General features: G+C 40.1%; 1 protein-coding gene across 2 annotated transcripts in view; it reads right to left on the bottom strand.

Annotated features, from left to right (window-relative positions):
- The window catches only part of SLC25A21 (solute carrier family 25 member 21), a 454,686-nt gene that overhangs the window by 171,740 nt on the left and 270,186 nt on the right, over positions 1–12,760 (bottom strand). The window lies entirely within an intron of this gene.

Genomic DNA, 12,760 nt, shown 5'->3' on the forward strand with positions numbered 1-12,760 from the left:
GGAGCCCTGGCATCATTTTCAGGGCTGGCCGCCGCAGGCCTGAAGATGGGCTGGCCACAGCCCCCATTTTGTTTCTCCTCAAGCACCTACAGAGTCAACAACTGCAAGTGAACATTGCCATTAAGGCTCTAAAACTTTGTTTTTATTGGCTTTTGGGGGGAAAATTTTTTGTTCACAATTTATGAAAACACGATGTAGCCAGTAAGTTAAAATGTGAATGTGAATTTCAAACTTTGCATAGTCATTAGGCTAATCATTAGTCATTTGTGGCTGACAAGAAGGGTTATAATTTGACACCTGGCAAAAATCAAGCAGATTTCAGAGAACTCAGAGCTGGGAAATGAGATGGAAAAAACACCCTCTTTTTCCCTAGGAGGTCCCATGAAGTAACGTTTGCAAAACCTCTTTCTCTCCATAGAAGTGAGTTGCCCCTGATCCAGGGCTGTGGTGTCTCTCCACCTCTGAGTGCTGGGCTACCCCCACCCCACCCTCCAGAGCCTGTAAAAACTGGCCAAAAAGTCTGCCTCAGAAGGTTCTCAGAAGTGAACCTCTGGGAGTTAAGAGAAAGAGATAAATAACTTCTGAACCTGATGCTTAAGCAATAGAGACCACCAGAAAGTTTCAGTGTCAATTCTGAAAATATTTTTTGAAACATCATAAAGTCATGGGAGAATGACAGAATGGTACTAGAATGACAGAATCCTTATTTTCTAATTTCTTTATAAAACTCCAGATTTTCTTCTGTCCACTATATATGACCATTTTGTTTTGTGAGACGAGATCAAAATATTGAACCCTGAGTTTGTATTTTCTGACCCTCGACCTCTCCCAGGTGTTCTGGCTCATTTCCTGAGAGTTATGTTTGATTTGGGAACGCTTCCCTCTTTTCTCCCATTCCCCTGTTACAGTTTGAAACCGGGAACACCCGCATACAAGACTCTGACTATCTCCCTTTGCTACTCAAAAAACACTCTTAAATGTTCTCTCAGAACTTGGCAAGCATCTGGACAGGGACAGCTTTCTCACACTCTGAAAAATCAAAATATAAAACAATAGCTCTTTTCCAATTCTTCAACCTGGTGATAAATTTTACGATTATTTATTTTCCCTTTCTATTTAACCTAAGAGTGTCTCTGTTTTAGTACTAAAAGGAAATCAGATAACAAATCTACTGAAGTTTTCAGTGTGCAAGAAGGAAATAAAAATTCTAATTTGAGATTCTTTAGGACCAAACCTCAGAAAAAAATTCAAAAATTATTTCAAGATTATCTCTTCAGAAGTAGTGGTTAATATTTTCTTAATAAATCTCCCTCTCCCACTCTCTTTTTCAGATTGCAGAAGAAAAGACTAGAAAATACAACTGTCGAAAGTCATGCATTAATTTTGTTTTAAAAATGAAGCTAGAACCCTGCTTGACAATACTACTTTACTAATCCTGGTTGTCTTTTAAAACGAAAAAGCTTAAGATATCTAGAAAATCCTAATAAAAAGAGATTTCTACACCTTTTAATTCAATAAGAGGCCAATCTACTGAGCTATCAAAAAGAGCTACCTTGAGGAATGCAACAAACTCTGCCTACTCCACCTGGCATTATTCCTTAAAAATCAATAAATAAATGCTTCATGAGTTGTGCAAGTAAATACAAGATATTGTGTGCACTAAAAACATTTCCTTAAGGAGCACCACCCAGGCTGGCCTCACAAAGCCCACTTGTCACCAGGTTCATGCCCACCAACACCAGCATCACCCGAGAGATTGAGTCTTTTCTTCCTAGTCCAGGGGTGAGGGGGCAGGGGTCACTCAGGCACTGAATGGAGGCTTGAGATTGGACAGGACTGAGAGAGGCTCAACTATCCTGGGTCTGGATGACAATTTCTAGGTATCAGGATTAGTAAAGGAGCAGCTGGTACACAGATATTGGAAAATTCACTGACACACGGTGAGTATATAAATATCATGTCTAATACTCTGGGGTGTAAAACTATAAACCACAAGTTAGGCACTGAAGAAAACACAACTTACGCTGTGAAAAATGCCCAGATTATATAGCTAAAGAAATATCCATAAAATCTATGAATTGATCCTGTGTGAAGCCTGGCTAATGATTAGAGCCAAAGATAGGCTTGGTGTTTTTGTTTGTGTTTTATTTTTCCAAACATATAATTTGAAAATATACACGTGGTAGCCTTTTTAAACTACATCCAATCATTCATTCTTCAAGTATTTATCAAGTACCTACTTTGTGCCCAACACTCTTGTAGACACTGTATACATACATACATCAGTGAAAGAAGGCCCCTTGCCTTTAGAAAGCCTACACTCCAATGGAGGGGGACAAACAGTTAATGTGACACAAATAAATAAACTTGATGAGATCAGAAGACTAGAGCAAAGATAAAAAAGATCATGAGAAAGAGAGACACATGGAGGCCACTGGAGATGAGGCGGCCAGAGAAGGGCCTCTGAGGAGATGGCAGCTGAGCTGAGGGACGCAGGTTGAGAAGGAGCCAGTCACTCCAGGAAGAAGGAATACCAAGTGCATGGGTCCTGAGACAGGACAGAGCTTGGTATTTTCAAGGACTAGGAAACCCCTCTGCTGGATATGTACTAAAATCACCATCTTTTTAAATAATGAAAACATAGCTTTGGAAATACGGAATATCAGATTGGAAGAAGCCTCTGAGATCATTCAGGGGAATGTCCTCCATTTCCAGGTGAGAAGTCAAGTCCCAGAGCAGCTCAGCTCCACCGACTCGCACAGCTGGGCCCACAGAGCTGAACTAGAACTCTGATCTCCTGTCTTCAGCGCGTGTATCTTCCCCCACGATCCATTGCTTCCGAGTCAGTGTGTGTTAATCACGTTCCCCCTGGACACTGACAGGTTGTCCACAAAGGGATCATGTCTGCTAACCCGTCCTTCCTTAGTGAACATGGCTCAGAACTCTAACCAGTTCTCACTTTAGGAGAATATCTTAAAAAAAAACCCAAAAAACAATCCTTTTTCTTATACGTATTTGATACTTTTCAGAATTTAAAAGGACACAAATACAGAGATAACTTAAATTCAAAAGCCTATTTTCCTTTGACTATTTAGCAGTACTGAGTTACATCTGATAGTGAAAAGTTTACACAACTATGTTGTGTTTTTCATAAAAAAAGAGAAACGCATATCCCAGACAGATTTTGATTATAAAAAATTGGTGATATTCAGTGTAATTTTGGATGGTTTTTGTCACAGTAGGGAAGTATGTAACCTATTAAGTTCTCACAAAAGTTTCACTGAAGAAAATATTATTCAATAACCCCCAAATGGGAAGAATTTATCCTGTAGGAACTTGGCCCAGGGTATGCACAGTTGCATCCAGGTCTATTTATCATCTTGCAAACTTCTTCATTATGTCAAAACTAAATCTCAGCTGTGCCCTGACTGCAAAGCAAAAGTGTACAGGCTATTTTAGCCACCTCAACAAGAATATTCTGAGAATTAATCGATTTTCCAAGAATGTTAAGCACTTTTTATCAATTTTTGTCAAGGTTCAGTTATGAAATTACATTATCAGCCTTGAATTTATGTTTGTCTAAAGAAATTTATGATTTTTATTCTTGCTTCACAAAAAGGAAAAACAACCTTCTAGAATATCCATGATAACTGTAGTCTTCAGCTGTGCGAGAATCCCAACAATTTAGATAGATTTCATGAGGCTTGATTCCCACTGTATGTTCAACTCAAAGCAGCTTTCCCATGGGCATGGCCTGGGCTTCTAAGGTTCAGCTCACAGTCAGAGCTTTCTTTTCTCAAGCAGCGTCTTTCTCAACACATTTAGGTTTTCTCACACTATAGGAAGAGCCCCAGTAAATATCCTAAAGTGTTTTTTCTCCATGGCACATAACTTTTAAGGACTACTCCAGCTCTTCTGAGACAGGCACCTGCTCTTTATAGAGGCAGCTAAGAGCAAACATCCTTGATAAGATAGTTTTATTTTCACTGATGGCAGATTGCTTAGAGCTTAACTTGAAATCATTAAAAAAAAATGACTACGATAGCAAAATAAACAAGAAGCATTTTTGAACTTTTGCTTTACTGCTTGAATTTAGAGCTGGGGCTAATCTCCAATAGCCTCTGAACAGACACTGAAAATAGACATGGTATTAGTCCCAAATTCTCCCTCCCTAAGAACCTGACCTTAAAATAGACGATTATCTGAGAAAAGTTTATGATTGCATAACAAACACTTATAAAAATATCCCATTTGTTTTTAATTCAAAATAATCCCACAGTTTATTTTATTCTCATATCTTATAGTCATATTAAATTATAATAACCTCAAACTGGAACGTAAGCTACAGCTTAGGCAAAATATCTTACTATAAAGGAACTTGTGATGGGCATTGGTTAAATAAGTTGATTAATGAAATTGCTGAAAATTTAAAAGCAGTTAGGGCAAAATCCTGGATGGGTTTGGGCAGGGGGAACAACGGAGGAAATAGTCTTCATGCTGATGCTCATTTTAGAAGTAATTCACTTTCCCATGACAAAGATAAGAAAGCCATTTAAGAATTATTTACCTTTCAGCTTAAAAAAAGAACAAAGAAAAAAAGATGCCCGGAGAGCCCCACTGACAGACATGAAGAATGCATTGTCGCTTTCCCTTCTCATCCTCAGGCTGGGATAGTCACGGAAGGAAAAGCCTTTGCAGTTAAGCAGGAAAAAGCAGCAAGAAGCATCAAAACATAACACCCCTTTTGTTACTAGCTAAGGGAGAATCTAAGGCCATTTAATTAGTTGAGGGATAATAGCTACTGTACTTTAAACAAACACTAAATCTTTATTTTTAAAACTTAGACAAAACACAAATTAAGAAGTGATTAAACACTTTACAAAGGTTCCACAATGTGAGTCATAAAAATAGCTTGCTCCTCTAGGGAGTGATTTAAAAAAGAATTCCATTTACAAAAAAATAAATAAATAAATTTAGAAACAACATTTCAAGATTATAAAGTGAGTTACAGTTGATTTAACATAATAGAACTTTGTTATTTTATGTGTGGAGAACTGACTGGATTTTTTTTTTAAAAAACAAACAATATTCTCCTTATTAATAAAACTAAAAGATAACTTTAGTCTGGTCGCAAGATTCTTCTGCATAAGATCTTGGGGACTCATTTTTTCCGCAATGCGTCAGGCAACAGAGCCTTCAGTGTCCTCCTTATCTCCTCCTCATCATTTTGGGGACACTGGAGACATGATGAAACTGTTCAGTAGCAGCGAAAGCGGACATGCACGAGCATCCCTATGGATAAGGCAGCTACTGCAACCAACCCAGCCCAGGGCCTGGGTTTCTGTAGAATATAGACATGCAGCATTCTGTAACAGTGCTCAAAATGCATTGTTTTCCTCTTAGTTTTAGGGCCTAGTTATATTAGTCACTATAAAAATGTGGGGCCTTTTAAAGTTTGTCATGAACTCACAGGCAATGATGAATTTAATTTGTAATAAAGCACTTAGGTGGCAGCAAGTGGCATTTTAAAGCACACATTTATTCATTTAAAACCACATATTCACTGCAGCCCTACAAGATGCCAAAGAGAGCATAGCTAACTGGCATCTCTGTCCCTCCCAAATATATTACCCATCTTGTGCCTTGTTTTTGATTGATTATGTTAATAAATAAAATCTTTACTGATGACTGCATGGAAAAGAATGACCTAATCAATTCAGAGTTGCAGAGCATCCACCACCCAGTACTTTCTTGCTTTGGCTCGGAAACTACAAAAAGACATTACGGTTAAATAATATAAATCCCAGAGAAACCCACTATGGTCATGCAACTTCAAAAGCAAAGTTGAAGTTACACTCACAGTATATTCAGGGATGCAGTAACCATTTCAGACCATTATATGTTGCCGTGGATTGATTTAGCTACATGACTAAGTCCCAATAAAAATATAGTTTATAAAAATGTGGTTCAACTTCTTGTTTGCTTTACTTCAGACACATTCTATCCATGGTTAGAAACAAGCCATGACAGTGGTCTAGCCCTGAATTTCTATCCATGGTGAGAAATCAGGCATAACCATGTTCTAACCCTGAATGTGATCTTAATGTTTTATACCACGGGCAAATCATTAACATATGGAAATAACACTCCCAGCTGCTCCATTATATTTTAAAAATCCTATAGGTTCTACTACCTCTTCTCTACACCCCATCCTAACCTCACTGTTCTCTCCCCATTTAAAAAGGATCTTTTTCTTTTTCCTTTTTAAAAAGGATCTATTGGGGAAAACATTCTTCGTTCCTTATTTCCATCCCACTGTTTCGTGGGCCCCAACAGCTGCTTGGCATCCTGACTCTGACCTCTAAATTAAGCGTTCATTTTGAAGTCATTGCTGTTCTCCCCTCCTGCCTGGTAAGTGGAGGCTGTGATGCCTCTCAGCCCCTGGCTCCCGTCTCTCTGCTGGGCTCCCCACAAGGCAGCCTCTCACCAGACCCCGTCCTCAGATTTCTCTTTTTAATAAAGTGCGTGGCGGGCTTTTGCCTCTAAATCATTTTTACCCATCAGAGCCATTTACCTTCCCTCCATAACAAGCAATGCTCACTCTTCTCCCGTCTCCTGTCAGTGACCTGTGTCCTGGTAACCCCACTCTGTAGGACAAGATGTGTTGTTTCTGGCTGCAGATAATACATCCCCATATCACTCTCACAAACCACAGAATGAGCTCTGCAAGGCAGCCTTTTTGCCCTTCCACTTCCATTCTCTGCTAACAAAGCAGTTTATGTAAATGCAACAAATGAGAACCACAGGTTAACGAGATGTTTAACACAAAAAAACCCAAGGACTTCTTTCCATGACTTTTTGCAGAACTGCCTAGAGGGCATTCAGCAATGGTTCCCAAAGGTTGACTCTGGGATCTCTGCAAAAGAATCATCTGGGAGGTTGTTAAACATAAATATTGGTAGGCCCCACCCCTAGAGTTTCTGATTCAGTATGTCTGGGGTTTGGGAGCCACCAACAAAGAGTGTAAATCAATCTCAACTACTTGAGTAAAAGCCCCATAAGCACATATATATAACAACACATGGCTGCCAAATTTTCAACCCAGGTGAGTCTTTAGAATTCACACAGTGATTAATATGTTTTGAGAGAAGTATGCGAAGCCTTTTCAGTGCAAGTTAAGTCCTGATGGGAGGAGGGATGACAGCCAAGGTATGTATTGAACTGTCCACTCACCAACAGTCTTTAACTATATGTCTACAAGGAGATGTGAAAACGTCCCTCCCTTTCCCACCTTCCCCAGCACCCACCAGAAAACGTGCCCTGCAGTTCTTTGACAGGCGGAACTTTTTAAAAGATCAGTCCTTCCAGCATTGGTAGTTCAGTATGCACCAGATTTATATCCCATTTGAAAATGAAACAAAACAGAAATGATAAAAAACAGAATAAACACGTCAGTAATTCTCTCTTCCAGAAGCACAATGAGCCATTTCCCTCCCTGGGATTAAAAACATGCCAGGGAGGTAAACTACAACTCCCTCAGCTTCCGAATGCCACTTTCTCCACACAAGTACAAACTTTGAAATGCGCATGTAGTAAAATTCCCCCCACCCAGGGCCCTGCTTATGTCAACCATCAACCCATCCCAAAAGAGTATTCTCCTTAGAAGGAACCACTGCACCACCTGTCCTTCCCCTTAAAGACCTTCCCTTCTAGGCCTGTGCTGTCTAATCCAGGAGCCACTGGCCCCAAGTGGCTATTGAGTATTTGAAATGTGGGTGACTAGTCCACGTTGAGATGGACTCTAAGTGTAAAATAGGCACCAGTTTTCAAAGACTTAGTATGGAAAAAAAAGAATGGAAAATATCGCATTAAAAATTTTTATATTAACATGTTGGTATGACAATGTTTTAGATATACGAGGTTAAATAAGATATATTAAAATGAATTTTACCTGTTTATTTTTACTTCTTTAAATGTGACTCTTAGAAAACTTAAAAGTACATATGTGTAGTGCATTTGATTACTATTTCTATCAGCCAGCACTGTTCTAGATGAAGCCCAGTGTCTTGCTTCCCATCTCAAAGCTTGTCCCACGGTCCCCTCACTCTCTCCACCTAGTCCATGCACCTCCCAGCTTGTACACCCAATGGAAATCTTCTCACCTCACTCCTGCCCAGCCCAGGCTCTGAAACTCTACCACAGGCCTGAAACGGTTTTGCCCACCATTCTGTCTAGTAATGTCTCCCTTTTTGTTTCAACAGATTCTTAATTCCCACTTCTTTCATGAGATCTTCCATTTTTCAATGAAGACAACACAGCTGCTTATTATTCACTTTCTAGATTTTCCAGTTTGGCCATAGAACTAATAGTGTTATTATTTTGATTATTACCAAGTACTCATTTATTCAACAGCACTCACTGGGCACTTCCTGGAGTCCAGGCACTGGGCTAGCCATAGTGGATACCCAATAATGTCAGCACACAGCCCTAACTAAAATGATGTGTAGGATGATGTCAACAGGAACACGAGCACTAAACCAACGCTCTCCTGCCCTCGGTCCCAGAAGGACACTCTCCTTGCAAACACCTTTCTGAGGAAGGATTTAAATGTAGTGCTCACATAACACAAGTCTTCCAGCTTAGAAATTTGAAACTGCTTGACTTCATATTAAACATTTCCCCTCTCTCATACTTTGTATACACCCTCATGTTTCCCTGACTACCCTATAAACTCTATTTGTCTTTGTAGTCCCCTTTCCTTTGCTGACCCAGGATTAAGCACCATACTTTTGTGTGTGTGTGTGTGTGTGTGTATGTGCATGTGTTTTCATTTATTTCTCATAATAATGTGGATACCATTATTTTTTTCACTTAAAGATGAAGAAATGGAGGCAACGGAAGTTAAGTAACTTAATGAGGTCGCACAGGTAATGAGTGAAGGACTCAGGATTTGAACCCAGGCAGCCTAACTCTAGATTTCGAGCTATTAACCACCACCCAAACAATCCCCAAGGACTGTGTGAGCTTGAAGTGGCCCCCAAATGGAGCCTATATAGGAAAATGAAAACTGAAGAAAGGGAGGGAGGGAGAGAGAGAGGGAGAGAGAATATGAAATATATTGATTATTTTATTTGAACCCCTGGAGAATATGAAGCCAGAAACTACCCTTTGGTCTTCCTAGTTATACAAATGAACATGGTCTTTTGTCATTTGTAGCCATGGGTTCTTAATGAGGAGTCTACTCACAATTGTACACACAGTTCTGTTTGTGTATAAACAGAACTATAAAACAGTGTATACATATGTCTCTGGGGAAAATCTCAAAGGAGAACTTGATTCTACATAACTGCCATATGTACAGCTTTTTAGCCAAATACCCTCTGCTAAAATTAGGTGGGGACACTTAGAGCATGTCAGTGGTTGTGTGGCTGGTCTCTGCTCACATTAGCTCTATCACTGGAGCTGCATTTGCATGGAGCAGAATAAGCTGTTTTCTATATTAAGTCAAGTGCCACAATGCCTGAAATCTCTCCATAAAAGAGTTATCAATTATAATTTCTAATCATCTTTTAAAATACAAAGCAAGTTTCTATTCAGCATGCTAAATTGCAAACGCATGCTTCTCTCAGCTCTTTCTCCAAACCTCACTAAAATGACAGCATGTCAGTCCTGGTTCTGTTGGTCTTTCTCACTCTTCCCCTGTTCTGCTCTGCTCTGTAATGCAGAGGTACTGACGAGCTTCTGCAAGGCTAGGCTTCCCAGGCTTCCAGGAGTTCAGCAAATAGGAGCACTTGGGGTGGAAGTCTAAAAGTTGGGATTATGGAGAAACTGGAGGATTTCTCCCCATCTCTCTCTGCCTCAGGCAGAGGATCTGGCAGCAGCTAGGTCTCCTCTGAGGCTCCAGCTCCCACTAGTTTTACCTTCCACCAGGGTTACCAGGGCCCTAGGCTCAGGCAATACCACCTCTTGCCTGGGATGGTGGTGCTATTGCTAATCTCTTGGTTGCCTCCCAGACCCCTGGTGGCTCCTCAGCAACTCTATCATCTGTATAAACTATTCCTTGCATTGAATTCCCATTTTTCAACTACTCGGGAGTGGGTGTAGTCTCCTGGTTGGGCCCTGATTAATACAGCTAGTAAAAGAATAATAAATAAGCATAAACTCATACAGACAAAGAGGATGGTGCAGGAAGTAACAGTGAATGTGCACTGTCAACACATTTTTGGAAGATGAAAATGGACAGAGGAATGGTCATTGCCTTAGCAGGGCACAGGAGGCTGCACCCTAAGTACCTAAAGAGGGGAACCCCAGTAAAGACCCTGGGAAGCCTAAGGCCTTGGAGGCACCAGATACCTTGGAAGGTAGGAATATGTGACTGAAGAAAAGAAGATTGCTTGAAAGGCAATGTATGTTCTCCTCTCCCACCTTCCTACTGAAGACCTGAGCCTTATTCTCTGGAAATTGAACCAGAGCAGCTCCAGACTGGGGGCCATTAGGTAGAGTGGAGTGCAGGAGAGTGGCCCATGCTAGAAACCTGATAATGACGTGAATGTCTTCATTCTTAATAGTGGGACCCTTCGCCACCCACAACCGTGGTTGAAAGCGTCTTCACTGGAGAAACAGTATCCTTAGAAAAGACCTCCACATATTGACACTGGGAGTGGGGAGAGGGAGTGCCTTATAAAAAAACCAAATCATTGCCAAAAAGCCCATCTTTAATGAGCCCCACCATGTTACTTGCTAAAACTTTTTAAGAGTGTGGAACATAGTCATGAAAAGGAACCTGTAGAAACATTTGGGAAAAATAGCAATTAACAATAGCCTAATGGAGAACTAAAGAATGAAAATATGAGGCAAAAATTAACTCCAGGAAAATAAATCATTGAACACCACTTGGTTTAGCAGTAAATAATATCTGTATAGGCCAAATAATGTAAACAATTAATTATTGATCAATAATGGGATAGACATAGAGAGAAGAACTGGGGTTAGGGTATAATTCTATTAATAGATGTCATAAATAACATTTAAAATTGACAAACTAAGAAAGAGTGATGTATTTGTTTCCTAGAGCTGCTGTAACAAATTACCACAAACTGCATGACTTAAAACAACAGAAATTTATTCTTTCATGGTTCAGAAGGCCAGAAGTCCAAAGTGAAGGTGTCGGGATCTGTTCCCTACTTCTCTCCTAGCTTCTGGTGGTTGCCAGCAGTCTTTGGTATTCATTGGCTTGCAGCTGCATAGTTCCAATCTCTGCCTTCAACGTCGCATGGCTGCCTTCCCTCTGTATCTGCCTTTCGCTGAGTCTCTTCTCTTCTTCTTATAAGAATAAATCATATCAGACTTAAGGCCCATCTTATTCCAGTAAGAATGCATCTCAGCTTAACTGATTACATCTGCAGAGATCCTATTTCCAAATAAGTTCCCCTTCTGAGGTTCTGGGAAGGACATGAATTGGGGCAGAAGAGACTATTCAACCCAATCAACTGGAATAAGCGTAACATTTGAAATGAATTGAACATTGATAGCGAATTCTAGAAGAAACAGCTCAAAATCAAAGGTCCTTAACTCTGGAATGGGAACTGGTGAATGGAGAGGGTTGGGTAGGGGGATGATGAGCTTGGAACAGATGGGCTTATGGCATACTGACACCCCGGTCCCTTCCTTTGGGCCAGCAGGAGCATCATATTTCTCCTCCTTCTGGTTGTGCAGGTGTGATGAGGTCATGAGTATGGAGCCTCCATAATGGGATTCATGGCATTATAAGAAGAGGAAGAGACAACAGAGCTTCCTCTCTGCAATGTGAGGATATAGCAAGAACAAGGTTGTCTGCAAGCCAGGAAGGGGACCCTCACCAAGAACTGAATTGGCCAGGACCTTGGACTTCCCAACCCCCCAAATTGTGAAAAATAAATGCCAGTTGTTTAAAGCCACCCCACCCATGGAATTTTGTTACAGCAGCTCAAGCTAAGACAGAGGCTAAATCCCCATCTTCTCCACCTCTATTAGAAATGTAATATTATCTGCATGTCACAGTCACCTTGTCTTGCTTTCAGCAACCAGCACAAGAGTCTGCTGCTTCTTTAGGTAAATTAAGTAACATGTCCATCCAATGACCAACCTGAATCATCAGGAATTGCCTAACTGAGGCAGTAATGATTTGTTTAACCACCATTGTTGCCTGGTACAGTTTGCTACTAGGCTCCAACCTAGGCATGGTGTTCTTGGGTTTTATATAATGCAAATAAAGGGAAACCTTCACTACAACCCCAACAGCTTTCAGTTTTAAAAAAAATAGGGAGTTCAGTAATTCAGCCATAGGTTTAACTTTTTAAAAATGCTCTAGATCATATTAAACCCTACAAGGTTTTGTTATTTTTCTTTTTCTTTCTTGTTTTTGTTTTTGTTCTTGGTAAATAGATTTAATACATTGCCCTGACTTGTTGCTCCCTTTAAGAGCAAATGCATTTTCCTGAAAATACGGCATTTTTCAATTGGCAAACAGTTATAGGAATAAATTCTTTAAGCACCATTTAAGAAGCTTACTTGAAATTTGGGAGTCTCACACCAAAATGCTGACTACTAAGTAGCAATTTTTTATGCAATGCCAAGTGCTGTCATAATTCACTGGATAACATTTAGTTTTTATATCATTTTGATAAATGTACCTCTTTTACCAAGATAGCTGCAAATCATACCTTATGGCTGTCATGTGAAGGCAGTAAAATATTACATACCTGCAGATGACCTCTATCCA

Source organism: Eulemur rufifrons, chromosome 2 (genome assembly GCF_041146395.1).
Source record: "Eulemur rufifrons isolate Redbay chromosome 2, OSU_ERuf_1, whole genome shotgun sequence".
Classification (NCBI taxonomy): domain Eukaryota; kingdom Metazoa; phylum Chordata; class Mammalia; order Primates; family Lemuridae; genus Eulemur; species Eulemur rufifrons.